At 47.3% G+C, this 24770-nt stretch overlaps 1 long non-coding RNA gene across 1 annotated transcript in view; it reads right to left on the bottom strand.

Moving 5' to 3' along the window:
• Positions 1 to 22628, bottom strand: part of LOC132207923 (uncharacterized) — a 38687-nt gene extending 16059 nt beyond the window's left edge. Inside the window, exon 1 of the long non-coding RNA XR_009444003.1 lies at positions 22468 to 22628. This is a non-coding gene — a long non-coding RNA (uncharacterized LOC132207923). The remainder of the gene's footprint in view (positions 1 to 22467) is intronic.
• Positions 22629 to 24770: the final 2142 nt, after the last annotated feature.

A 24770-nucleotide genomic window follows, 5' to 3' on the forward strand; every position in this document is an offset into this window, starting at 1 on the left:
AGGCAGGAGGGAAAGTGACTGTAAGCGAAGAAATTAGTCTGAGAGCAAGAAACGATCTTGGGTCGGAAGATGTAGAATCCAATTTTATTTATTTGTTAATGGGAGGAGGACATCACTAGCTACGCAGTGTTTATTGTCCATCCCTAATTGCCCAGGGGACAGTTCAAAGTCAATCATATTGCTGTGGGTCTGCAGTCACATATAGACCAGATCATGTCAGGGTGGCAGTTTCCTTCCCGAAAGCACATCAGTGAACCAGGTGAGTTTTTCTGACATTTGGCAATGAATTCATGGTCATCATTATATTCTTAATTCATGATTTTCTTTTGTATTGAATTCAAATTCCACCATCTGCTGTGCTGGAATTTGAACACAGGTCCCCAGAATGTTATCTCAGTCTCTGAATTAACAGTCCAGCAATAATACCACTAGGCCATTTCCTCCCCCATCGTGGAACAAGAAAGCCTGTAGCTGATTCCCACTTGGGAAAAACAGTGAACCAGGAGCTTCTTAAATGGGCGATCGCATCTCCTTACATTTTAAGACAGCCATGGATAATCAGGACCTTGTGGGAAGGGACGAAATTGGGGGAGGGAAAATTACATCAGTGTTAGGTAGGAGCTGAGCAGTATTAATTGGGAGGAGCTTTTAGAACATAGAACATAGAACAGTACAGCACAGAACAGGCCCTTCAGCCCACAATGTTGTGCCGACCATTGATCCTCATGGATGCACCCTCAAATTTCTGTGACCATATGCATGTCCAGCAGTCTCTTAAATGACCCCAATGACCTTGCTTCCACAACTGCTGCTGGCAACGCATTCCATGCTCTCACAACTCTCTGCGTAAAGAACCTGCCTCTGACATCCCCTCTATACTTTCCACCAACCAGCTTAAAACTATGACCCCTCGTGCTAGCCATTTCTGCCCTGGGAAATAGTCTCTGGCTATCGACTCTATCTATGCCTCTCATTATCTTGTATACCTCAATTAGGTCCCCTCTCCTCCTCCTTTTCTCCAATGAAAAGAGACCGAGCTCAGTCAACCTCTCTTCATAAGATAAGCCCTCCAGTCCAGGCAGCATCCTGGTAAACCTCCTCTGAACCCTCTCCAAAGCATCCACATCTTTCCTATAATAGGGCGCCCAGAACTGGACGCAGTATTCCAAGTGCGGTCTAACCAAAGTTTTATAGAGCTGCAACAAGATCTCACGACTCTTAAACTCAATCCCCCTGTTAATGAAAGCCAAAACACCATATGCTTTCTTAACAACCCTGTCCACTTGGGTGGCCATTTTAAGGGATCTATGTATCTGCACACCAAGATCCCTCTGTTCCTCCACGCTGCCAAGAATCCTATCCTTAATCCTGTACTCAGCTTTCAAATTCGACCTTCCAAAATGCATCACCTCGCATTTATCCAGGTTGAACTCCATCTGCCACCTCTCAGCCCATCTCTGCATCCTGTCAATGTCCCGCTGCAGCCTACAACAGCCCTCTACACTGTCAACGACACCTCCGACCTTTGTGTCGTCTGCAAACTTGCTGACCCATCCTTCAATTCCCTCGTCCAAGTCATTAATAAAAATTACAAACAGTAGAGGCCCAAGGACAGAGCCCTGTGGAACTCCACTCACCACTGACTTCCAGGCAGAATATTTTCCTTCTACTACCACTCGCTGTCTTCTGTTGGCCAGCCAATTCTGTATCCAAGCAGCTAAGTTCCCCTGTATCCCATTCCTCCTGACCTTCTGAATGAGCCTTCCATGGGGAACCTTATCAAATGCCTTACTGAAGTCCATATACACCACATCCACAGCTTGACCCTCATCAACCTTACTAGTCACATCCTCAAAAAACTCGATAAGGTTTGTAAGGCATGACCTACCCCTCACAAAGCCGTGTTGACTGTATTTGATCAAGCCATGCTCTTCCAGATGGTCATAAATCTTATCCCTCAGAATCCTTTCTAACACCTTGCAGACGACAGACGTGAGACTTACCGGTCTATAATTGCCGGGGATTTCCCTATTTCCTTTCTTGAAGAGAGGAATTACATTTGCCTCTCTCCAGTCCTCAGGTACGACTCCAGTGGAGAGCGAGGATGCAAAGATCTTCGCAAGTGGCGAAGCAATTGCATTTCTCGCTTCCCAAAGCAGCCGAGGACAAATCTGATCCGGGCCTGGCGACTTGTCAATCTTAATGTTTGACAAAATTTTCAGTACATCAGCTTCCTCTATCTCTATCCATTCCAGCATGCACACCTGCTCTTCAAAGGTTTCATTCACTACACAGGTCGTTTCTTTCGTAAAGACAGAAGCAAAAAACTCATTTAGGGCTTCCCCTACCTCCTCAGGCTCCACACACAAGTTCCCTATGCTATCCCTGATCGGCCCTACTCTTTCTTTGACCATTCTCTTATTCCTCACGTAAGTGTAAAATGCCTTTGTGTTTTCCCGGATTCCTTCTGCCAAGCCTTTCTCGTGCCCCCTCCTGGCTCTCCTCAGACCATTTTTGAGCTCCTTCCTTGCCTGCATGTAATCCTCTCTAGCTGAACTTGACCCTAGCTTCCCCCACCTTATGTAAGCTACCTTCTTCCTTTTCACTAGAAGCTCCACCGCTCTCGTCATCCAAGGTTCCTTTATCTTACCCCGTCTTGCCTGTCTCAGAGGGACATATTTACTCATCACTCCCAACAACTGTTCCTTAAACCATCTCCACATGTCTATAGTTCCCTTACCATGGAACAACTGCTCCCAGTCCATGCTTCCTAACTCGTGTCTAATCGCATCATAGTTTCCTCTTCCCCAATTAAATATCCTCCCATTCTGCCTAATCCTCTCCTTCTCCATAGCTATGTAGAATGAGAGAGTGTTATGGTCACTATCACCAAAATGCTCTCCCACCACAAGATCTGATACCTGCCCCGGCTCGTTTCCGAGCACCAAGTCTAGAATGGCCTCTCCCCTCGTCGGCCTGTCAACGTACTGCGTTAGGAAACCCTCCTGAACACACCTTACAAAAACAGCTCCATTCAAATCTTCTGCTCGAAGGAGGTTCCAATCAATATTAGGAAAGTTAAAGTCACCCATTACAACAACCCTACTGCGTCCACACTTTTCCAAAATCTGTCGACCTATGCTTTCTACAATCTCCCTGCTGCTATTGGGGGGCCTGTAGTAAACCCCTAACGAGGTGACTACTCCCTTGCTGTTCCTAATTTCCACCCATACTGACTCAGTAGGCAGATCTTCCTCGACAATGGAAGCTTCTGTAGCTGTGATACCCTCTCTGATTAGTAGTGCTACACCCCCTCCTCTTTTTCCCCCCTCCCTATTCTTTTTAAATGTTCTAAACCCTGGAACATCCAGCAACCATTCCAGCCCATGAGAAACCCATGTCTCTGTTATGGCCACAACATCATAGCACCAGGTACTGATCCATGCTCTAAGTTCATCACTTTTATTCCTGATACTCCTTGCATTAAAGCAAACACACTTTAACCGATCCCTTGGTTCCTTCCCAGGAAAATCCTTCCCACTAGCTGGTCTACCTCTTGCTACTGCCTCACCTGCATCAACGCTCACCTCTGGTATACAGCTCAGGTTCCCACCCCCCTGCCATACTAGTTTAAACCCTCTCGAACTACTCGAGCAAACCTTCCACCCAGGACATTGGTCCCCTTCCAGTTCAGATGCAACCCATCCTTCTTGTACAGGTCCCACCTTCCCCAGAAGGCATCCCAATTATCAACATATCTGAAACCCTCCCTCCTACACCAGCTGCGTAGCCACGTGTTCAGCTGCGCCCGCTCCCTGTTCCTCACCTCGCTATCTCGTGGCACCGGTAGTAAACCAGAGAACACTACTCTGTTCGTCCTGCTCTGCAGCTTCCATCCTAACGCCCTGAAATCACTTTTTATATCCTCAAACCTATTTCTGGCTATATCATTTGTGCCAATATGTAAGCGGAGGCAAGACGGACCCGGAAGACTGCAGCTAAGGTAAAGCAGTTTATTTTTTAAAATTACTTACCGGTAGCGGGCAGCGGTGTTTTTTTTTCCTCTTTCAGAGAAGGAGCGGGAGCATCAGAGGAAGTGACGAGGACCAGAGGGGCAGCCGGGAAGGAAAGCAGTGAGTATAAATACTCACCCTTCGACGCCAACGGCCTTTTTGAGTGCGAGCAGCAGCGGAGGCAAGACGGACCCGGAAGACTGCAGCTAAGGTAAAGCAGTTTATTTTTAAAATTACTTACCGGTAGCGGGCAGCGGTGTTTTTTTTTCCTCTTTCAGAGAAGGAGCGGGAGCATCAGAGGAAGTGACGAGGACCAGAGGGGCAGCCGGGAAGGAAAGCAGTGAGTATAAATACTCACCCTTCGACGCCAACGGCCTTTTTGAGTGCGAGCAGCAGCGGAGGCAAGACGGACCCGGAAGACTGCAGCTAAGGTAAAGCAGTTTATTTTTAAAATTACTTACCGGTAGCGGGCAGCGGTGTTTTTTTTTCCTCTTTCAGAGAAGGAGCGGGAGCATCAGAGGAAGTGACGAGGACCAGAGGGGCAGCCGGGAAGGAAAGCAGTGAGTATAAATACTCACCCTTCGACGCCAACGGCCTTTTTGAGTGCGAGCAGCAGCGGAGGCAAGACGGACCCGGAAGACTGCAGCTAAGGTAAAGCAGTTTATTTTTAAAATTACTTACCGGTAGCGGGCAGCGGTGTTTTTTTTTCCTCTTTCAGAGAAGGAGCGGGAGCATCAGAGGAAGTGACGAGGACCAGAGGGGCAGCCGGGAAGGAAAGCAGTGAGTATAAATACTCAGATAATAAAATGTGAGGCTGGATGAACACAGCAGGCCAAGCAGCATCTCAGGAGCACAAAAGCTGACGTTTCGGGCCTAGACCCTTCATCCTTTTTTTTTTCCCAGTTCTTTGAATTTATTCAGGATTCAAGAGTAATTGAGTTTTTGACTGATTTTTCTTTCGCATTTCCCCTAATGGTGGACTCAACAGTGCCCTCAATGAAACTGACTGTTTGAGACCAGCTATCCAGGCAATTTCTTTTTTAGAGATAATGGGAACTGCAGATGCTGGAGATTCCAAGATAATAAAATGTGAGGCTGGATGAACACAGCAGGCCAAGCAGCATCTCAGGAGCACAAAAGCTGACGTTTCGGGCCTAGACCCTTCATCAGAGAGGGGGATGGGGGGAGGGAACTGGAATAAATAGGGAGAGAGGGGGAGGCGGACCGAAGATGGAGAGCAAAGAAGATAGGTGGAGAGGGTGTAGGTGGGGAGGTAGGGAGGGGATAGGTCAGTCCAGGGAAGACGGACAGGTCAAGGAGGTGGGATGAGGTTAGTAGGTAGCTGGGGGTGCGGCTGGGGGTGGGAGGAAGGGATGGGTGAGAGGAAGAACCGGTTAGGGAGGCAGAGACAGGTTGGACTGGTTTTGGGATGAAGGGTCTAGGCCCGAAACGTCAGCTTTTGTGCTCCTGAGATGCTGCTTGGCCTGCTGTGTTCATCCAGCCTCACATTTTATTATCTTGGAATCTCCAGCATCTGCAGTTCCCATTATCTCTGATAGTATAAATACTCACCCTTCGACGCCAACGGCCTTTTTGAGTGCGAGCAGCAGCGGAGGCAAGACGGACCCGGAAGACTGCAGCTAAGGTAAAGCAGTTTATTTTTAAAATTACTTACCGGTAGCGGGCAGCGGTGTTTTTTTTTCCTCTTTCAGAGAAGGAGCGGGAGCATCAGAGGAAGTGACGAGGACCAGAGGGGCAGCCGGGAAGGAAAGCAGTGACCATATATATCAGCAAGGCGGCTTAACCTGAGACTCTACAACTGTAGTGTCTCCCACCCGCCCTCCTCCTCTAACCTAGTTAATAAGGTAAGGTTCATTCTAAACTTTCTCTATTGAACATAAGTTTGTTATTAATTTGTTATTATTACTTGAAGTGAGCTTTCTGCTTTAGTATTGAGTGGGTGTTCAGATAAGTGGGGTATGGATGCTAGGGCAGTTGCTTGCTCCTCCTGCAAAATGTGGCAGTTGGGAGATGTGGCACACGTCTCCGCTGGCTACATCTGCGGGAAGTGCACCCAGCTACAGCTCCTTGAAAACCGTGTTAGGGAAATGGAGCTGGAGCTGGATGAACTACGGATCATTCGGGAGGCAGAGGGGGTAATTGAGAGGAGTTATCGGGAGTTGGTCACTCCTAAGGCTCAGGACGAGGATAGATGGGTTACAGTTAGGGGGAGGAAAGGGGACAGACAGACAGTGCAGAGATCCCCTGTGGGCATTCCCCTCAGCAATAAGTATACCGTTTTGGATACTGCTGGGGGGGTTGACCTACCAGAGGAAAGCCATAGTAGTCAGTTCTCTGGCACTGAGCCTGACACTGTGGCAAAGAAGGGAAGGGGGCAGCATAGAAAAGTACTCGTGGTAGGGGACTCGATAGTTAGGGGAATCGACAGGAGATTTTGTGGGCAAGATCGGGATTCCCGGAAGGTATGTTGCCTCCCTGGTGCCAGGGTCCGGGACGTCTCCGATCGGGTGTATAAAGTTCTGAAAGGGGAGGGTGAACAGCCAGAAATCGTGTTACATATTGGCAGGAGCTTTTATTGAACAAAAGCTCAATAGTGGGAGTTATTTAAAGACCTCCTCTTCAGTTCAGAACTGGCCTATTCCAGGGAAGGAGGAATGACAAGGATGGCAATCGAAGGACAAACGGACATAAGAAATAAAACAGGAGTAGGCCATCTGTCTCTTCCAGCTCGTTCCGCTGATCTTTTTTGCGGACTCAGCTCCACTTACCCTCCCATTCACCAGAACCCTCAATTCCTTTCCTGTTCAAAGATCTATCTGTTTTGGCTTTCAAAACATTCAACAAGGGAACCTCAACTGTTTCAGTGGGCAGAGAATTCCACAGATTCACAACCCTTTGGATGAAGAAGCTCATCCTCAACTCAGTTTTAAATCTGTTCACACTTATTTTGAGGCTGTGCCCCCGAGTTGGAATTTCGCCCATCAGTGGAAACAATTTCCGATCCATTTGTTTCATAATTTTGAAAGTTTCTATTAGATCACCCCTCATTCTTCTAAATTCCAGTGACTGCAATCCTAGTCTACTCAATCTCTCCCCATACAGCAACATTTTTAATTCTGGAATCAACCTCGTGAACCTCCTTTGCACCCCCTCCAGTGCAAGTACATCCTTTCTCAAGTGAGGAGACTAAAACTGTACAAACTACTCCACACCAAGCCTCACCAGCACCCTATACAACTGTAGCATACCCTCCCGATTTTTAAACTGCATCACTCTTGCAATGAAGGACACTATTCCATTTGCTGTCTCAATTACCAGCCGCATCTGCAAACTACCTGATTCAGACACAAGGCTGCCCAGCTCACTCTGCAGAGCAGCATGCTACAATTTTTCACCATTTAAGCAGGACTCCATTTTTCCATAATTGCTACCAAAATGGATACCCTCACATCTACCATCATTGGACTCCATCTGCTAGACCCTTGTCCATTCACTTCAACTTTCTTCATCCTTCCACAGATTTTCATTGTCCTCTTCAGACTTTATTCTCTCACTCATTTTAGTGTCATCTGCGAACATAGAAAAATACAGTGCAGAACAGGTCCTTCGGCCCTCCATGTTGCGCCAACCTGTGAACTAATCTAAGCCCATTCCCTCACACTATCCCATCATCATCTCTATGCTTATCCAAGGACTGTTTAAATGCCCTGAATGTGGCTGAGTTAACTGCATTGGCAGGCAGGGCATTCCACGCCCTTACCACTCTCTGGGTAAAGAGCCTGCCTCTGACATCTGTCTTCAATCCATCACCCCTCAATTTGTAGCTGAGCCCCCTCGTACAAGCCAACATCATCATCCTGGGAAAAAGACTCTCACCGTCCACCCTGACTCATCTTTCTCTGATCGTCTTGTATGTTTCTATTAAAGGCCCTCTTAGCCTTCTTCTCTCCAATGAGGACAGACTCGAGTCGCTCAGCCTTCTCTCATAAGACCTTCACTCCAGACCAGGCAACATCCTGGTAAATCTCCTCTGCTCCTTTTCCAATGCTTCCGAATTCGTCCCGCAATGGAGCGACCAGAACAGGTCGCACGAGCATTTTGTGCAGTTGCAGCATGACGTCACGCCTCTGGAACTCAATCCCTCTACCAATGAAGTCTAACACACCGTATGCCTTCTTCACAGCACTATCAACATGGGTGGCAACTTTCAGAGATCTATGTACATGGACGCCAAGGTCCCTCTGCACATCCGCACAACCAAGAATCTTTCCATTGGCCCAGTATTGTACCTTCCTATTATTCCTCCCAAAGCGAATCACCTCACATTGAACTCCATTTGCCACCTTTCCGCCCAATTTTGCACTTTATCCAAGTCTCCCTGCAACATGCGACATTCTTGCACATTGTCCACCACTCCACCGACTTTAGTGTCATTTGCAAACTCACTAACCCATCCACCTATGCCTGCGTCCAAGTCATTTATAAAAATGACAAACAGCAGTGGGCCAAAAACAGATCCTTGAGGCACACCACGAGTAACCGGACTCCAGGCTGAATATTTTCCATCAAACACCACTGGTTGCCTTTTTACCGAAAGCCAGTTTCTAATCCAAACTGCTAAATCTCCCTCAATCACATGGCTCCGTATTTTCTCCAATAGCCTACCATGTGGAACCTTATCAAAGGCTTTACTGAAGTCCACGTACACTACGTCAACTGGCCTTCTCTCATCCACATGCTTGGTCACCTCCTCAAAATCTCCATGAGGTTTGTGAGACACGACCTGCCCTTGACAAATCCATGTTGACTATCTCCAATCAAATTGTTGCTTCCGAGATGATTATTAACCCTATCTCTTATAACCCTTTCCAAAACTTTTCCTGCAACAACGTAAGGCTCACTGGCTGTAATTGCCTGGCTCATCTCTACTACCCTTCTTTAACAAGGGCACAACATTTGCAATCCTCCAGTCCTCTGGTGTTAAACCTGCAGACAATGAGGACTCAAAGATCAAAGCCAAGGGCTCCGCCACCTCCTCCCGAGCTTTCCAGAGAATTCTCGGAAAAATCCTCTCAGGCCCAGGGGATTTATCTAGCTTCACACCTTCTAGAATTGATAACATCTCCTCCTTACTAACCTGAATCCTTTCAAGTCTAATAGCACGTATCTCAGTCGTCTCCTCGATGATATTCTCCTCTTCCTCAGTGAAAACAGATGAGAAATATTCATTTAGCACCTCTCCGATCTCTACCCGGTCCACACACAACTTGCCACTTCTGTCTTTGATTGGCCCTATTCCTACCCCAGTCATCCTTATATTCCTCACATACCTTAAGAAAACTTTACAGATCTCCTTTATTCTACCTGCGAATGACTGCTCAGGACCCCTCCTTGCTCTTCTTAACTCTCTCTTTAAATCCTTCCTTGCTCATCTGTAACTCTCCATCGCATCAACTGATCCATCTCATCTCAACATCACATAAACCTCGCTCTTCTGCCTAACGCGAGATACAATTTCTTTAGTAAACCACGGTTCCCCTACCTTATCACTGACCCCTGCCTGACAGGGACGTACCTATCAAGGACACGCAATATCTGTTACTTAAACCAGCTCCCCATTTCGATTGTCCCCATCCCCTGCATTTTGCTACCCCATTCTTTGCCTCCTAAGTCTTGCCCAATTATAATTGCCTTCCCCCATCTGTCAGTCTTGCCCTGTGGCATGTTCCTCTCCCACTCCATCGCGAAACTAAACGTAACCGAATTATGGTCACTCTCTCCAACGTGCTCATCTACCACTAAATCAAACACCTGGCCTGGTTCACTGTCAAGTACCAGATCCAGTGTGGCCTCCCCTCTTGTCGGCCCTTCGACGTACCGTGTCGGGAAACGCTCCTGCGTGCATTGGACGAAAACTCATCCATCCGACGTACGAGAGTTACAGCATTTCCAGTCAATGTTTAGGAAGTTAAAGTCTCCCATAATGACCATCCTGTTCCTTTCACTCCTGCCCAGAATCGTTTTGCCAATCCTCTCCTTCAGATCCCTGGAACTTTGCAGAGGCCTATTAAAAAACACCCAGCAGCGTGGCCTCTCCTCTCCTGTTTCTGACATCAGCCCATACCACCTCAGTAGACCAGTCCTCCTCAAAACTTTTTTCAGCCTCCGTTATACTGTCCTCGACAAACAAAGCCACATCTCCCCCTCTTTTCCCACCTTACCCGATCTTACTCAAAGATCTGAACCCTGGAACCTGCAACATCCATTCCTGATCCTGCTCTATCCATGTCTCCGTAATGGCCACAACATCGAAGCCCCAGGTACCTATCCATGCTGCAAGCTCACCTCGCTTATTCCGGATACTCCTGGCAGTGAAGTAGACGCACTTCAATTCAGCTTGCTGTTTGCCAGCACACTCCTGTGACACTGAGATCCTGTCCATGTCCTCTCTATTCTCTTTCTCCTGTGTACTGAAACTACACCACAGTTTCCCATCCCCTTGCTAAGCTAGTTTAAACCCACCCAAAAAGCACTAGCAAATTTCCCGCCCAGGATATTAGTGCCCCTCTGGTTCAAGTGGATACCGTCCTGTTTGTACAGGTCCCACCTTCCCCTGAATGAGCCCCAATTGTCCATGTACCTGAAGCCCTCCCACCTGCAGCATCCCTGCAGCCACGTGTTCAGCTGAAATCTCTCCCTGTTCTTTGCCTCGCTATCACTTGGCACGGGTAACAAACCAGAGATAACCACTCCGTTTGTTTGAGCTCTCAGCTTCCAGCGGAGCTCCCTGAAATCCTGCCTGACATCCCTATCCCTCTTTCTACCTATGTCGTTGGTACCTATGTGGACCATGGCTTGGGGCTGGTCACCCTCTCCCTTCAGGACCCCAAAGACACTATCCGAGATAACACGGACCCTAGCACCTGGAGGCAACGCACCAATCGTGAGTCTCTTGGGTTCCAAACAAGCCTTCTATCTGTCCCTCTAACTATTCAGTCCCCAATGACTAACACTCTCCTCCTATACCCCCTTCCCTTCGTTGCAAGAGCGACAGACTCTGTGCCAGAGACCTGCACCCCAGTCAGTATTGAGGTAATGCCTCATCGTAAGGAGGTCAGAATTGACGGAGTGGCAGATATTTAGAGGGTCAGTACTGAGGCAGTGCACAACCGTCAGAGGGTCAGTACTTAAGGAGAACCCCATTATCAGAAGGTCAACACGAATGGAGAGTCACATCGTCAATGGTTCAGTCCTGAGGAACACTTCATTATCATAGGGTCAGTCCTGAGGCAGTGCTTCACTGTCAGAGTGTCAGTATTAAGGTTTAGAATTGAGGGAGTGCTATCTGATTATGTCACTCTGACAATGAGGCACTGCCTCAGGAATGAGCCTCTGACAATGAGGCACTTTCTCACTTCTGAATCTCTGACAAGGAAGCATTCCCTCAGTGCAAACCCTCTGTATGGACCCGATGTCAATGAGGCACTCGCTGAGTACTGACCCTCTGACAAAGTTCCAATAGCTTGCTACTGACCTTCTAATCATGTTTCCCCCTCCCCCATTTCTAAATCTGTTACATTGAGGGCACTGCCTCAGAACTGACACACTGGCTATAAGGCAGTCCGTAAAGACTGACCCGCTGATCGTGAGGCTGTCCCTCAGTTAATGACCCTCTAAATATGAGGCACTCCCGTAATTCTGACCGTCAGGAGCTACCTCAATGTTGACTCACTGATATAGAGGCACTGCCTCAGAATTGACATGCTGACGATGGGGCACTTGCTCAGGACAGACCCTCTGATAGAGCTGCAGGTTTGATATTAGAGCAGTGATGCACCGCGAGCAGGTCAGTATTAAGGGAGTGCCACACAGTCAGTGGACCAATATTAGGGGAGTGCCACACTGTCAGAGGATCACTCTTAATGGAGTGCTGCACTTGTGATGAGTGAGTACTGAGGCAGTGCAGCACTGCAAAGGGTCAGTCATGAGAGAAAGCTCCATTTTCAGAGGGTCAGCACAGAGGAAGTGCTTAATCAGAGAGTTATTTCAGAGAGAGTGCTGTATTGTCAGAGTTTCGCACTGAGGGAGTATCACACAATCAGAGGTCCAATATTAAGGAAACACTGCACTGTTGGAGGGTTGATATAAAGGGAGGGCTGCACTGTCAGACGGTTAATGATGTGGGAGTGCTGAAATATCACAGAATCAGTCCTGAGAAGTGCTGCACATTCAGAGAGTTAGTGCTGAGGGAGTGGTCTAATGTGAAAAGATTGATATCAAGGGGCACTGCCGAAGGATCAGGAGTGCAATACTGTCAGAAAAACAATATTGAGGGAGTTCTGCTGTGTCAGTGGGTCAATATTACAGGATTGCTACACGATCCACGTATCAATGTCAGACAGTCAGTCCTGAGGGAGTGCTGCACTGTTGGAGGGCCAATATTGAGTGTGTGCGACACTCAAGAGGATCATTTTGTTGGACTTGTGCACTGTCAGAAGTTCAATTGTAAGCAAGTGCCACACTGGTCGCGGGTTAATATGATGGGAGTGCTGCACTGTCAGACGGTTAAAGATGAGGGAAAGCTCATCATCTGACAGGGCATCACTCCCTTCAGACGAACCCTCAGGCGGTGCAGCACTCCAACAAGTTAGTTTCAGAGGCATGTTGTCCCATCAAATTGACCCTCTGAGACAGGAGCATGCACTAAATATCGACCCTCTCACAATGCTGCACTGCCTTAATATCGGCCCTCTGGCAGGGCGGCTCCCTTCCAGTACACACCTTCCAAGAGCACAGCACTCTCCCATCATTGACCCTCTGACAGTGCAGTACTCTCTTAATACCTAATGTGTCACACTGCTCTACACTGTTGGAAGGTCAATACTGAGAGTGTGCTGCACTGTTAGACAGTCAATGATGAGCGAGTGATGCATGTGCGACATTCCCTCAATTCTTATCCCATTACAATGAGGCACTGCATTAGTATGGCCCTCTGACAAAGTAGCACAGCTTTAGAACTGACCCATTGATCATGAAGCTTTCCCTCAGTACTGGACCTCAGAGTGCTCCTCAGCCACAACACTGACTCTCTAATCCTGTAGTACTGTCTCAATTCTGACCTCAGTCCTGACCCTGTTACATTGACATTGCAGTTCTTCCTTACCATGGACACTCTGGCCATGGGACAACACTGTTGGCCCTGTCGCAGTGCAGAATTCACTGACACTCACCCTCTCCCATACCTTCAATACTGAATGTCTGATAGGACTGCGGGCAGCTGACTCTGACAGTGCAGCATTCTCTCAGTATCGACCCTCTGACAGTAATTAGGGGACTGCTGCATTGTCAGAGAGTCAGGACTGAGGAAGAGCTGCACTATCAGAGGGCAAATATTAATGGAGTTGTGCACTGTCACAAATTCAATATTAACAGAGGGCTGCACTGTCAGAGAATCAATGATGACGGGGCAGTGCGTTGTGAAAAGACCTGTAATAAAAGGCATGCGGTCTGTCAGAGGGACTAAACGGAGAGCTTCACTGTGAGAGGGCCAACATTAGTAAATGTTCCAGTCTCAGAAGGTCAATGTGATGGGAGAACATCTCTCTGACATTATCTTGTTGGCGGGTCAGCGCTGACGTAGTGCTGCACCGTCCGAGGGGTCGGAGAAAGGGACTGATGCACGACCAGGTCATCAGGGAGTGCTGAAGTGAGGGGGTCGTCAGCGATAACTGGGTGAGCTCTGAGGGACAGTGTGGGGTCAGCACTGCGGGAGTGCTGTTCTGAGGGGGATCAGGACTGAAGGGGGTCAGCACTGAAGCAGGTCAGCGTTGAGGGAGTGCTGCACTGAGGGGTTCAGAATAAAGGGTATGCTACACTGAATGGGTCAGAAATGAGAGGGGGGTCAGCACTGAGGGAGAGCGGCACTTTAAGATGTTCAATATTAGTGTGTCCTGCACTGTGAAAGGGTCAGTATGAAGGCAGCACTGCAATATCAGAGAGGCAATGATGAGTGTGTGCTGCACTGCTGAAGGGTTAAATTTGAAGTGGTGTCCCACGGCCAGAGTGTCAATGGTAAGGGAGCATGGCATTCTCAGAGTGTTATTGCTGAGAGAATACCAGTATGACGGAGGGTTAATACTGTGGCAGAGATGCACCGTCAGAGAATCAGTCATCAGAGAGTACGCAGTGTTGGACGGTCAGTACTGAGGGAGTGTTTCACAATCAGAGCGTCAGTTGTCTGGCAGTGCTGGAAAAGCTCAGCAGGTCTGGCAGCATCTGTGGAGGCAAAAACAGAGCTAACATTTCGGGTCCAGTGACCCTTCCTCAGGACTGTTCTGAGGAAGATCCCCAGTTCTGAGGAAGGGTCAATGGACTCGAAACGTTGAATCTGTTTTCTCCTGCACAGATGCTGCCAGGCCTGCTGAGATTTTCCGGCAACTTTCTTTTTGTTCCCGACTTAACAGCATCCGCAGTTCTTTTGTTTTTTATGTCTGGCAGTGCTTGTTTGCTTGTGACCTTCTGAAAGCACAGCACACCCATAATCTTGGCCCTGTGACAGTCCAGCACTCCCTCAGTACTGATCCTCCAACAATGGAGCATTCCTTCAATACTGACCAGCAGCGCAGCACTTTATTTCTGAGAGTAGTCTGAAAGAAACTACCTTTGCTTACCGAGAGAGACAGGGAGAGCAAGTGCGTATTCTGTAGGTGACTCAGGATGTATTGTAACCTTAACAAGTCAAACAGTATTTCAGATTAGTTTATAATTAAAGATTATTCTAACTGTCTTCCTGGAAAAGTAGTCCCTACAACATGGGGCTGATACTAATACACTCACTCAGAAGTGACCCTCCAGCAAAGCAGCCCTGCCTCAGAACTGACCCTGTGACAATGAGCTACTCCATCAGCAGTGAATCTGTAATCACGTGGCACTCCCACAATTCTGAAAACATTACACTGAGGCACTCCTACAAAGGCCTCTGCGTTTTAGGGATTATTTACAGTCATCCCTGTGTTTTACAGGTTATTGAAAGGGGTCACTGTTTTCGGGTTTATTTTCACCCTCCAATCTTGCAGCACTCCCTCAATTCAGGCGTGTAGCAGTAATGTCTCCAGACTGAATCTTGACAAGTGTTGCAAACCCTCAATTCTGATCTGCTCAAAATGAGCCACTGACTGAGTATTGGCCTTCTGACAAAAAGTCACTTATTCAGAACTGGCCTTCTGACAATGTGACACTCGTCCACATCTGACCCTCCAGCAATGAGGTACTGCCTCAGAACTGATCCGCTGACAGTAAAGCACTGCCCCCTCAGTTCTGACCCTCTGACAGAGCTGCAATACTTCAGGACTGAACTTCTAATCATCTTGTACTCCATCAACTCTGAATCCAATGCACTGAGGTACTGACTCAGTATTTACAGTCTGCTCCTAATACACCCTCAGAATTGACCCTCAGGCAATGTGACCCTGCCTCAGAACTAACTCTGTGACAATGAGGCACTTACTCAGCGCTGAATCTCTAATTGTGTAGCACTCCCTCAGTTTTTAGGCACTCCTTCCAGACTGGCACACTCTCAAGGCTGATCCTGCAGCAATGAGGAATTGCCTTACAACACAGCCATGAACAACAAGGCCCTCTTTAGGACAGTGTCTGATAACGAGGCACTCACTTGGTTCTGAGCCTCTGACAATGAAGCACTTGCTCAAGTCTGACCACATTAAAATGAGGCACCCTCAAACTGATCTGAAACACCTCAGTTTCGACCTTCTGATGGCTCTGAAATGCCTCACTTTGTATCCTCTGACCGGTCTTTTAATTCTGACACAATTACAGTGAAGGTCAGCCTCCGTGCTGACACTCAGAATACATCACTCCCTCTGACAGTGTTGCACACCCTGAGCATCACTGACAGTTTCAGCGTTCCCTTCATATGGACCAACTCACAATGCAGCACTCCCCTAACATTATTATTTATATTGACGATCTGACAGTACAGCCCACCTCAGTGCTGACCCTCCGACAGCGCAGCATTCCCTCATTACTCACCCTTCGATACTGTAGCCCACCTTTGGTAATGACACTCTGACAGTGTCACACTCCCTTACTATCGGCCCTTCAACAGTGCAGCACTCCCTCAACAATGACACCGTAACGATGCAGGATTCCCTCAGTCCTGGCTCTGCAACAGTCAAGCATTCAATCAACACTGACCCTCTGTTAGTGCAGCACACCCCTAATATTGATCCTGTGACAGTGCAGCACTCCCTTAATATTGGCCTTCCGACAGAGTGGCACTTTCTTGACGAAGACACTCTGACAATACAGTTTTCCCTCATTGCTGATCCTCTGGCAGTGCAGCATTCTGTCATCATTGGCACCTTGCCAGTGGAGCTACATGCTTCTTATTGACCCTCCACAGTGCAGCACTGCCTCTCTACTGACTCTACAACATTAATATCGATCCCCGAACGGGTGGTTCTCTTTCATACCCACCCCCACAAAGAGAAGCCCTCCCTCATCTTTAACCCTCTGACAGTGCAGCACTCCCTTAATATTAACCCGCTGCCAGTGTGGCACTCCGTTACAGTGCAGAACTCCAACAAAGTGATCATCTGAGTGTCGCGCACACACTCAATATTGACCCTCCAACAGCGTAGCCCTCCCTCAGAACTGACCGTCTGACATCCAAACACTGATAGTGTCGCAATTCTGTCATGTCGACCCCCACTGACGCAGCAGAACTCTCTCAATATTAGCCTTCGGACAGTACTGCGCTACTGATCCTTCGGCGGTGCCTCTTGATATCAATCCTCTGACATTATAGCACTCCCTCAGTACTAACTCTCTGAACGTGCAGCACTCTCTCAGGTCTGATTCTGCGCTATTTCAGCACTCCCACGTCATTAACCCTCTGACAGTGCAGCACTCCCTTTATGTTATATTATATTTATCAACCCTCCAACAGTGCACTATTTCCTTAATATTGGACCTCTGATTGGACAAGCTGACAGCATCTCATGTTCTTTCTCGACAGAGAGTCAGTTCTGTGGTAGTACCTCATTGTAATGGGTCAGAGTGGGTCTAATCAGTCCAACCCCAAACCTAACCACGGCTTCAGGCCTAAGCCTAGCCTCAGGCCTAACACTCACCCTCAACCTAAGCAGAAGCCTCAGCCCCAAACCTAAATGTGGTCTGAGCTCTAACCCTAACCATAGACTCAGCCCTAAGCCTAACCTCAGCCTTAACCCAAAACCTCTCCCGAGCCCTACCCCGAACTCCAAACTTAACCTCATTAGTCACCCTAACACAAGTCTCATCCCTCACCCTAACTCTACCCTCATCCAAAACCTCGTCCAATCCTCACACCTAACCCCTAGCCTCGGTCCTAACCCAAACCCTCACCCTCGCCACCCTCTCACGCTAACCCTCATTGTTAATTAGTGAGTACTGAGGTATAGCAGCACTGTCAGAGCATCAGAATAGTGGGAGTGAACTATTGTCAGACTGTCGATACTGAGGCAGTGTCTCATTATAGAAGGGTCAGAATTGAAGCAGTGCCACACTAACAGAGACTCAGTACTGAGGTACTGCAACAGCGTCATAGAATCTGAACTGTGGGTGTGCATTATTGTCAGAGGGTCATGATCTGAGGCAATGTCTCCTTGTGAGAGGGTCAGTACTGACCGAGAGCCTTCCTTGCCTGACGGTCAGTACTGAGGCACTGCTTCTTTGTCAGGGGGTCTGGAGGGATAGTGTCTCATTGTTGGTCAGTCCAGTGTGAGGCAGTAGCTCATTGGTGGAGGGTCAGTCCTCAGGGTGGGCTGTTTGTAATTTTTATTAATGACTTGGACGAGGGAATTGAAGGATGGGTCAGCAAGTTTGCAGACGACACAAAGGTCGGAGGTGTCGTTGACAGTGTAGAGGGCTGTTGTAGGCTGCAGCGGGACATTGACAGGATGCAGAGATGGGCTGAGAGGTGGCAGATGGAGTTCAACCTGGATAAATGCGAGGTGATGCATTTTGGAAGGTCGAATTTGAAAGCTGAGTACAGGATTAAGGATAGGATTCTTGGCAGCGTGGAGGAACAGAGGGATCTTGGTGTGCAGATACATAGATCCCTTAAAATGGCCACCCAAGTGGACAGGGTTGTTAAGAAAGCATATGGTGTTTTGGCTTTCATTAACAGGGGGATTGAGTTTAAGAGTCGTGAGATCTTGTTGCAGCTCTATAAAACTTTGGTTAGACCGCACTTGGAATACTGCGTCCAGTTCTGGGCGCCCTATTATAGGAAAGATGTGGATGCTTTGGAGAGGGTTCAGAGGAGGTTTACCAGGATGCTGCCTGGACTGGAGGGCTTATCTTATGAAGAGAGGTTGACTGAGCTCGGTCTCTTTTCATTGGAGAAAAGGAGGAGGAGAGGGGACCTAATTGAGGTATACAAGATAATGAGAGGCATAGATAGAGTCGATAGCCAGAGACTATTTCCCAGGGCAGAAATGGCTAGCACGAGGGGTCATAGTTTTAAGCTGGTTGGTGGAAAGTATAGAGGGGATGTCAGAGGCAGGTTCTTTACGCAGAGAGTTGTGAGAGCATGGAATGCGTTGCCAGCAGCAGTTGTGGAAGCAAGGTCATTGGGGTCATTTAAGAGACTGCTGGACATGCATATGGTCACAGAAATTTGAGGGTGCATCCATGAGGATCAATGGTCGGCACAACATTGTGGGCTGAAGGGCCTGTTCTGTGCTGTACTGTTCTATGTTCTATGTTCTATGATGTGGAGGTGCTGGTGTTGGACTTGGGCGGACAAGGCTGAGTATTGACACTCTGCTACAAATGCACTCTCTCGTTCTGACCCTCTGATAAAGGCAAACTCCCTAATTGCTGACACTCTGCCAAGGAGGCACTGGCTCAAACAGACCCTCTGACAATAGGCCACTGACCCTCTGATAGAGCTGCAGTACCTCAGTGAGGCAGTGGCACTCCTTGAATTCTGATCCCATTACAATCAGGCACTGCGTCAGTACTGACGCTCTGCCAAAGAGGTACTGCCTGAAAACTGATCCAATGACAATGAAGCACTCCATCAGGACTTACCTCTGACAGTGCTAGATTACCTCTGTACTGACGTTCTAAAATGGGTGGCACTCCTTCAATTCTGACCCCCTTACAACATAGCCCTGCTGCAGTGCCGACCCTCTGACAACAATGCATTCTCTGAAGCCTGATCCCCTCAAGATGAGGTCATACTTCAGTATTAACACTGACAAAGAGTCACTTCCTCTATATTGACCCTCTCATGGTGCGGCACACCCTCAGTTCTGATCTTACGACAATGGGGCACTTTTGACCAGCTGACAATGGTGCTCTCCCTCAGTTCTGACACCTCCACAGTTCTGCACTACCTCTACTGACTCTCAGTACTGACCCTATTCTGATCCATTACAATGAGGCGCTGCCTCACTTGTGGCTGTATAACAATGATGCACTCCATCGATTCTGCGCCGCACACAGTGCTGTAATACTTCCGTCCTGCCCTGTAATTGTGTGGCACTCCCTTAATTTTGACCCCCTTACACTGAGGCTGTGCCTCAGTATTCACCTCTGAAAATAATGCACTCCTACAGATCTGGCCCTCTGATGCTACTGCAATAACTGAGTTTTTATCGGCTCGTCACGGGGTTAGCTTCAATGCTGATGCCATTACACGGAGGCAGTTTCTCAGAACTGACCTTCTAACAATGGCACTCCCTTCGGACTGTCAGATACAGCCACACTACCTCCGTTTTGACCCTCTCATCACGTGGCAGTCCCTCAATTCTGAACTCCTCACAATGAGTCGCTAACTCAGTATTGACCCTCTGACAAAGAAGCACTCCCTTAGGGCTGACCTTGCACCAATCAGATACTGCCTCACACCAAACCCTCTCGAATAATGAGGCACTGCTTCAGTACAGACCCTCTGACAAAGACGCACTGCCTCAGAACTGACTCTCCAGCGATGGCGACCGGCCACAAAACGGACCTGCTGACAATGAGGCACTTCCTACCATCTCCAATCATGTGGCATATCTCTAATCCTGTGGCCCTCTCTCAGTTCTGTCGCCATTGCATTGAGGCATGCCCTCTTCGTTGATCCTCTGAACTCCCTCAAGACTGACCATCCACCGTTGATGCACTACCTCAGATCTGACCCACCGACAGTCCTACAATCTGTCACCATTCCATGTAGCATTCCAGCAATTCTGACCCCATTTCAATGAGACGCTGTTTCAGATGGTCACTCTGAAAATGAAGCGCATTCTCAGGACTAAATCTCTGAAATTAAAGCACTTCCTCAGTACTAACTCTCTGGCAGGCAAGTGTTGGGGGTTAGGTTCGGGCTGAGGTTAGACTTGGAGCTTAGGCGAGGGTTGGGGTTGAGGCTAAGCGTTAATTGGGGCTTAGGGTTAGGGTTAGGGCTGAGGCCATAGCTAGTGGTAGGACTGAGGCTCACTGTAGGGCTGAGACTAGATGTTTGGTCTGAGGATCAGCATTAGGGCTGAGGGTAGGGAGGGTTTACGCTGAGGATAGGGTTAGGGTTAGGGTTAGGGTTAATGCTGAGGTGAGGGTTAGCCTGAGGCGAGCGTTTGTATGGGTTTAGGGCTGAGGCTGGGTTTAGAGTCAGGGTTCGGGCAAAGAGACGCTGCCTCAGAACTGACCTGCTGACAATTAGCCAGTACCTTAGGTACTGATGAGCTAATAAAAAGGCCGCTCTCAGCACTGACACTGCAGCAATGAAGTCTTGCCTCACAACTAACTCACAAAGGGCTCATAATTGAGGAAGTGCCGAATGATGAAAGGGTGCGGACTGAGGTGTTGCAGAATTAATACAGAGGAGGTGTCTCTTATTAGAGGGTCTGCCTGAACTCTTGGTTGAAGTGTTCAATAAATTGCTACAACCCGAAAGAAGTAATTCTTCCCTGAATTAATAGGCAACCAATTTGAAAATGTGGCCTCTGGTTGTAAAATCTTTCACAAATGGGAGTCATCTCTACAGATATACACTATCAAGACTCTTAAGAATCTTAAATGTCGAAAAAATAAGTTTTTTTTCAATCTTATAAACTCCAGTGAATGTAGCCCAACTTTCCTAAGCATAGCAATCCCCTCCGCCATTTCCAAAATCAACCCAGTCAACACGAGGTGTTCAGCCTCCGCAGCACTCGCTCTGTGGCCGTACATGACTTGTAAGTTACCATCCTGCTGCTACAACTCTACTTCTATTTACGATGCAGTCCTCCGTCCATCCGAACATACTACCCTTGAACACACGGGCTCTTTTCTTTTGAGACACCTTATGAGCTGTACCTTATCAAATGCTTTGTTGAAATCTCAATGTACTACATCAACTGGTGGTCCTTCGTCAGTAATGTTTGTTTCCTTCTCAAAGCACTGTAGCAAGTTTGTCAAGTATTATTTCCCCTTTATGAAAGGATGTTAACTCTGTAGGATGTTATAGCACACTCAGTACCCTGTTATTTCATCTTTCATTGCCGGCATGAACATCTCCCCAGGTTGACCTAAATTGGCAATACTTGCTTACTATTTTGTCCAAGTATCTTTGTAATAATGGTGTTATGTTCACAATCTTTCAATCCTCTGAGAATTTTCCACAATCTAAGGATTCTTGGAAGATTATCATCAGTGCCTCCATTGTATCTGGAGCTGCGTTGTTCAACATGAGAGGATACAACTCATCATACCCCTTGGATATTTTCTGTACTGATTGGAGTTATGTTTGGAATTCTGTGCAGTGACATTCACTTTTAACAGTTTGCTAAATACTACCACGAACAGAAATTGTCATCCAGCTGCAACTAAACTAAAGCTTTCAGCACACAAGGAAGTGTTTCAATTCAATATGAACCTCTTAACTCCTGAAAAGGGTAATACGATTTTCCTCAGTCCATAAATATTCTTTCTCCAACATCCTGAGATGCATTATCCGTATTTCTTCAAATTTACCACAGAATCTGTTTCACTCACCCTTTCAGCAATACGCATGACAACAATTCGGCATTTTTAGTCCCTCTGTAGCCTCCGTTGCACACGTGCATTGTTAGATGATTATTTATTTGTGTGCCTGCTTTTTTGCTCGAATGGAGAAAGGTAAATTTCTGTTCTTAAGTCATCAGAACTATTGCCTCCTCACTCTCATCTTCCTTGTTTTATCCTGTGCTGGAATATTTAATTTGTTGACAGATCTGAAATATGTTGTTGAATGGATCGGGTTTTGTAACATTGCATTCCCCATAGCCCATCTACCGATGCTGTTGCTTGTTCTAACAGTTATTATCTCACAGAGTGGAAAATGCAGTTTGAAAGCAATGGAACGTTATCGATGAAGAAGTTGATGCATAAATTGCTGCGATCTTCCGAACTACAAACTCACCTTCAATTCTTTCTCGGTCAGAGCATTTTGCCGGCGCAAATGAATCGTGTTCTCAATGGGACTTCCAAAACCAAGGAATTGAATTTGCACATTGCATTTCTGAAGAGGGAAGAAGAAATCAAAGTAGTATCGTGATGAAGCTTCCAAGGCGATGATTGTGTCCTTCAATGAACGGAAAAGTGACTCTTAGATTCATGGAAATATTTCACGACTTCTATAGACATCAAAGGCAAACATTCTCCCTGCATATGACCCAGTCTCATTTTATCGTATCTTTCTGATTTTACATGCCACGGGATAATCATTGCAGTGTAACAGAAATGTTGATCATGGAAATTTATCACTGTTTTCATAAATAATGGCAAATTTTCAACATCTTGCAATTGTATTAAGGCTCAGTCTCATCACACCTCGCCTGCTGCACAAAGACATTCTTACACTGCTTTCCATGTTAGGGCTGAAACAAAACACAATCATGACACAAATGCATCAACACACCACTTTCAATAGGATCTGATATCCTTGCCAGGCACTGGAGGGGTTGCGGAGACTGGAGAGTGGATAAAGTTGTTCCTCTGTTCAAGCAGGAAAACAGGGACTTTCCAGGAAACTGCAGACTGGTGAGTGTCTCATGTCTCAAAAGTATGGGCTAATAAGGGACAGCCAGCATGGCATTATGCGGGGCAGGTTATGTCTTACCAAGTCAGTTGAAGTTTTCACGGAGGTGACAAGGGTGATCAATTCGGGTAGAACAGTTGATAACATATACATGGATTTTACGAACGTTTTAACACGGTTCCTCATGGTATGCTCATACAGAAGATTAGGATCCATGAGATCCATGGTGACTTGGCCTGCCCATATAAGGCAGACGGTCGCGGTGGAAGGCTAACAAAGATAACACAGTGTAGGGCTGGAGGAACACAGCAGGCCAGGCAGCATCAACAATGTCAGCTTTCCTGTTCCTCTGATGCTGCCTGACCTGCTGCGTTCCTCCAGCTCCACACTTGGTTAACTCTGATTCCAGCATCTACAGTTCTTGCCGTCTCAGTGGTGGAAAGCTGTTTTTCTGGCTGCAGCTCAGTGACGAGTGGTGTTCCGCATCGATGTGACTTCTGCTGTTTGTGATATATGTAAATGACTTGGTGGCAAATGTAGACGGGGGATTAGTAAGTTTGCAGATGATATAAGGACCAGTGGACTTGTGGGCAGCATGGAAGGTTGTCAAAGGACACAGCAAGATACAGACCAATTGCAAACTCGAGCAGAGAAATGGCCGATGGAATTTAATCTGGGCAGGCATGAGGTGTTGCATTTTAGGAGACCAAGTGTTAAGGAAAGGGATACACAGTTAATGGCAGGACTCCAAACAGCAGTGAAGTCCAGAGGGATCTTGGGGTCCTAGACCATAACTCCCTGACAGTAGCCACACAAGTAGATAGGGTGGTCAAAAAGGCATATCGCATGCTTGCCTTTATTCATAGGGGAACTCAGTGCAAGAGTCAGGATGTCACATTGCAGCTTTACAAGACTTTGTTGAGTCCACACAGAGTATTGCATCCAATTCTGGCCACCACATTACACTAAGGATGTGCAGGCTTCAGACAGGGTGCAGAAGAGATTTACCAGCATGCTGACTGGAATACAGGGTATGAACGAGGAGGAGGAGCTGGAAAAACTCTTCGTTTTCTCTGGGGCAGTAGAAGCTGAGGGCAGGCTTGATAGAAGTCTATAAAATTAGGACATACATAAATACAGCTAACGGTCAGAAAATTTCTCCCCCGGAGTTGAAGTGTCCACTATTAGGGGGCATGCATTTAAGCTGAGAGGGGGGGGGGGGGTAGTTCAAAAGAGATGTGAGGGGCAAATATTTCACACTGAGCATGTTGTAAGTGTGGAATACATTGCCCGGGGTGGTAGTGGATGCAGATACGATGAAAGCATTTAAAAGGGTCTTTTAGTTAAGTGCACGAATATGCAAGGAATGGAGGACTATGGATCAAGGACAGGCAGAAGGGATTATTTCATTTGTTGTCATGTTTGGCCCAACATGGTGGGCCAAAGGGCACATTCCTGTTGCTGTCGTGTTCCAAGTTTTATGCTCACTTGTATCATGATTACAAAAAGTAGGATTGGGAAGAATTTTTGAGAAGCGTTTGAGAACATTATTTCATGTAAGGACAAACGGGATAAGGATTAGGTGACACAGCACTAACAGATTTTGGAGCCCATGATGAATCAGAGGGACCTCACAAGCACCAATGATCAGAGGGATCTCAGGATCTTGATGTGCATGCCTGTTG

This window comes from Stegostoma tigrinum, unplaced genomic scaffold (assembly GCF_030684315.1).
Source record: "Stegostoma tigrinum isolate sSteTig4 unplaced genomic scaffold, sSteTig4.hap1 scaffold_208, whole genome shotgun sequence".
In the NCBI taxonomy this organism is placed as follows: Eukaryota; Metazoa; Chordata; class Chondrichthyes; order Orectolobiformes; family Stegostomatidae; genus Stegostoma; species Stegostoma tigrinum.